The sequence below is a fragment of the Phoca vitulina genome, unplaced genomic scaffold, assembly GCF_004348235.1.
Source record: "Phoca vitulina isolate PV1807 unplaced genomic scaffold, GSC_HSeal_1.0 scaffold6, whole genome shotgun sequence".
Lineage (NCBI taxonomy): Eukaryota > Metazoa > Chordata > Mammalia > Carnivora > Phocidae > Phoca > Phoca vitulina.
Genome location: NW_022589709.1, coordinates 70,838,787 through 70,843,722, shown reverse-complemented (window position 1 = coordinate 70,843,722; position 4,936 = coordinate 70,838,787). Strand labels below are relative to the sequence as shown.

The 4,936-nt window shown below is 39.6% G+C and overlaps 1 pseudogene; it reads right to left on the bottom strand.

Annotated features, from left to right (window-relative positions):
- Positions 1 to 289: 289 nt before the first annotated feature.
- LOC116632036 lies at positions 290 to 2,502 on the bottom strand (annotated as a pseudogene).
- Between the last annotated feature and the right edge of the window lie 2,434 nt (positions 2,503 to 4,936).

Genomic DNA, 4,936 nt, shown 5'->3' with positions numbered 1-4,936 from the left:
CATAGAGCCCTAAAAAGCTTACTTCAACATTAATCTCTCACATGATTAAATGCATTTCCTAATTAGAGATTACTTAAATGTTGGGGAAAACAAATGAAAAGGGCAGTATGTTCATAAACCAACAAATAACATGGCTGTAATGTATCACAGAACATAAAGAAATACATCTGTAAATAAACATGATGCATTACATACACATACGGATGCCTGCTTACACGTGTACCCACACACCCACATATGCTCATATATCCAGTCATAAAGCAAGGCCTAATGTGATGCATTTTCTGGCTCATTCTTTAGTTTTGCACTTTTTCTTCATATGTGAACAGCTCCTTGCCATCCTCCCACTCTTGAAGGCAGTATGGAGAAGATCATGACCAAATTCTTCAAGGTATCTTTTTCTCAGGTGCAACAAATTTCTCTGCCATGTCCTATGTAAAGCTAATCAGCCCTTTCTGGGCCTTTTGTTGGGATTAGCACCTGCATCCTTGAAGACATTAATCCCAAAGCCACACAGTACCTGAAGGGAAAATTCAAGGATTTCCTTGTTAATTTCTGGAGCAGAGCTCCACCAGCACCAAAGGAAATATTTTAAAACTCCAGTTTTGGGTTTTTGTTTTGTTTTGTTTATACTTTCTGCAATTTCACGTGAGGTCTATCTATACCATCCCCTTGACTAACACTAAGATAACATGGCAGCAGCTTGTTGACCTTTGAATTCTCAGGAAAGGGAATTTCTTACCTAAAATATCTAAAATCATTTCCCTGACTACAAATACAGGCACTGATGAAAACTGTGTTACTCTGTGTGCAAAAGCATCTTTGTCATGGTCTTCCCTTCAAGCTGTTGTGATACTATTTACTACCAATGGAGCAGAATAGCCTGGAACAGGATCTCTTGTTCCATATTTTCAATTAGAGCAATCCCTGCTACTTACGTGTTCCTGTGAAGTTAACCAAGCGAGCAGGCGCTCCTAGCCAGCGGTGTCTTGGAAGAAGACTCCCCTGTAGCCGAAACCATGTAACTTTTATACCATCTGGGTGATCGCAATTTTCTAAGAAATATTTGGCCAATATTTTCTTCTCCACTCTAGAATTTGTAGCCACTGTGATTGGATACCAGGACTGAACAAGAACAGTCTCAATCCGCTTTGCAAGCCAGTAACACTCTGAATCTGTGTTTCCTACTGTGAAGAGAATATTTCCTCTGGCAGTGACAGAACCCTCAGGAACAGCTTTTATTTCTCTTGGAAGATGTTCATCATGTTTCTTAAGAATGTAGTTCTATCCCTTTTCATTAAAGACACCATCTTGGAAAGTTCACTAATCTTTTATTCTGAAATGTCTCTTCTGCTGTTCATCCTACCTAGTGAATTTTTTTTTATTTCAGACGCTGTCCTTTTCACTTCTGTAAGTATGATTGGGTCTCTTTTATAGAGACCAGTCTCTATAAAAGTGCCTCTTCCAGTGCCTCTACTTAACTCAGTCTTTCTTCCAGCTTGTTGAGTGGAGCAGCTGGAGTGCTGTCAGTGTTTTTTTTCTTACCCTGCAAGGTGGATACATGGTGTTTGCTTTATATTAAATATATTGCATTATATTACATTGGTAAATTTTACATTTCTATTTGATGCGCTTTTCTGCATGTGTATTGTATTTCAAAATGAAACGTTAGATGGTTCAAGAAATCATATTAGCTCCAGACTCAAAACATCCCAAATTCAGATATTTCTCATCATTTCCACCATTTCTATCCTGATCCAACCCTTCATCATTCCTCAACCTGATGATAGTCAACACCACCCCATTGGACTTGCTTCTTCTGTCCTTGCCCCTTCAGGCTACTTTGAGCTCATAGGCTAATGACATTGCTTTAAAATCCAAGTTGAATCACAGACCTGTACCTCTGAAACAAATAATACATTATGTGTTAAAAAAAAAAAGAAGAAGAAGAAGAAGATAGCAGGAAGGAAAGAATGAAGGGGGGGAATCGGAGGGGGAGAGGAACCATGAGAGATGATGGACTCTGAAAAACAAACTGAGGGTTCTAGAGGGGAGGGGGTGGGGGGACGGGTTAGCCTGGTGATGGGTATTAAGGAGGGCACGTTCTGCATGGAGCACTGGGTGTTATGCGCAAACAATGAATCATGGAACACTACATCAAAAACTAATGATGTAATGTATGGGGATTAACATAACATAATAAAATTAAAAAAAAAAAAAATCCAAGTGGATCATGTCATTCCTCTTCTCAAACCCCGATGGCCTCCCATCTTACTCAGGGTCAAAGTCAAAGACTTTTTGTATCTTCTATAGCCTGACATGATCTGACGTCCTCTTATCTCGAACTATTTTCTTCAGACTTGTTCCCTCTACGTTAGCTACACTAGCCTCCCTTGTGTACTCCTAAATTCCTGTGTGCTCACCTTCTTCAGAGGCATTGCACCCAAAATTTCCTATGTCTCGAATACTCTTCTCACTGATACCCCTGTGGCTCACTTCCATATCGCCATCAAGTCTATATTCATATTTTATCTTCTTTGTAAGACTTTCCTCATTTCCCAGGTTACATTAGTGTCTTTTCATAGGCACCCGTATTTGCTTTTCTATTTATGTATTTTTTTGCATGGTACTTGCCACCATCAGTCATACTGTATATCTTATAGGCATTTGTTCTTTGTCTTCCTCAACCTGAGCATAAACTCTGTAAGGGAAATGATTTTTATCACTTTAAAAAAATTAATAGCTTGATGCTTCGTGCCTATGTCACGGTCTCATGTGACGTATGGACTCAGTAAATATTTGCTGAATGAATACTCTTAAATCATTATTCTCTACTTTCAGGTAATTTGTCCTCCTTGAAATTAAAAAAAAGCCTCTATTGTTTATTTTAGTGGCTTGTACATAATGTGAAATTAATAGCTGTTTGTTGAATGAATGACTCCATGCCTAGCTGGTGGCAATGTAGTCCTGTTTTCCTAATGGTTACAGATGGGGAGTAGGAGTATGCACTCTGATGTTCTATTCTTGGCTTTTTCTCTGACTCCATTCAATATGCATGAATATTCATTAGCTGTTTATTTGGGGACCGAAAGATCAAACACTCATTTAATAAACATGTTGGTATGGAAAACACTGGACAAGCCACTGCCGATTAAAACAAAGACCGCATATTCTTCCAGTCTCCCAAAATGTGCCTGCAAAATGAAATGTGTCCCTGCATTCTATGGTGAGCTGCTAAACGTGCATTTGCATATGCAGATACCGGATTCTGCCCACAGATGAGTTAATTGCCGATACAAAGCAGCCACTGAGGACATACTTGCTTCTCTTGTAAAGGCCAATACAGTTGTGTGGGCCACAAATGAAATGCATGCTGTTGGATCTGCAGGAATTGTTTCAGAGACTGGACACGATTACCTCTTTGCTGAAATAAATTAGGGAGTTGTTGGTGTCAGTTCTAAAATCCCCCTGATTTCTCAAACAGGAAGTATTGCTTGTTTTCCATGAAAATATGCTGCTGGCCAGAGAAAAACAAAAAACTACCTCTGTGCCTCAACCCTGGCACACGTGGAATGACAGCCATCCCTCACCTATCTTTAGCTGTGCCTGCAAGAGCCACAGAGTTCCCGCAAGAAGAAGCCCTGTGATCTTGCTGCTGGGTCACAGTGTGCCTTGGCAGTGGTGCTGGCCAGCCTTGACCCTGCTCCACGTAGGGAAAGTCTCTCTGAAATGCAATGGCCGGCCCTACAAAGAAGACTGATCAGTGCGGACAGTCATAGAACCTTCTTCCTATTGTGTGAAGGTCTACTTAAAATACTTAAGAAACATTACAGTAGGCATCTGATCTAACATCATCACTTGACAGATGTGATATTGCAGGCCCAGAAAAGGGAAGGGACTTGTCCAAAATCACAGAACTAGTTACTCGCAGAGTGGGATTAAAACCCAGGTCATCTGACTTCTCTTACCACGGTCTTTCCAATGTGTTACTGTTACTGTCAAGGGCCTGCCTGTTAACCACACTGGCTCTCAAATATTCACATTTTTAAGAAGTCACCCAAGAAGCAAATTAAAAATGTAGATCTTTGGGACTTGCCTCTCAGGAATTCTAACTTGGAAAGTCAGAGGTAGAGCCCATGAATTATGCTTTAGCACGTACCCCCAGATGAATTTAATGTAGATAACATCAGGCTATAACTTGAGAAATTCTGGTACCCGGCAGAATATCATCAGGGAAGGCACATGGTACATAGCTTAGCATTACCACCGCAGAGCCAAATGACTTGTGTTTATAATCTCAGCTTTGCCACTTTCTGACCAGGTATATTTGAATGATTTTATTTTACAGGCTCTCTGAGTCTCAGTTATCTTACCTGTAAAATGAGAACTCACTAGGCTCTCGGGAGAATTGTATACATAGAAGTATGTGTGTGCGTATGTGTAAAGTACAGTGTGCCTTGTGCATAGTACATGCTTAATAGATGCTAGTTATTGTTGTTATTGATTATATATCTTACACTTTTAAATATTCCTTAAGTAGCAAGTGGTATTATTGATATTTTGAGAGAGCAACAAAATCATTTCCCAATTTCATTTACATATGTAAATAACATAGTATATGTAAAAATATAATATAAATATATTTCCCTTTGGCTCTACCATAGTCTCCATTGCTTCTCCCTCAGCCCCACCAAATCTATAACAGAAAATACCTGTGTGGGAGAGCAGGTATGATATCAACGATACCGTTCATCTATTCTTAAAGATATTATATTCTCTTTCCTTCCAGTGGGGCCTTAACTTAAATGGCCAATTGCATTCAACAAGCCTGGTGAGCACTCACATTTCTGATTGAAAGGAAATACGTTTAAGTAATTTAGACATTTCAGTATGTTTATTCCCACCTAGGCTGGAGGTCTTTCGGTCCAGTGAGCTT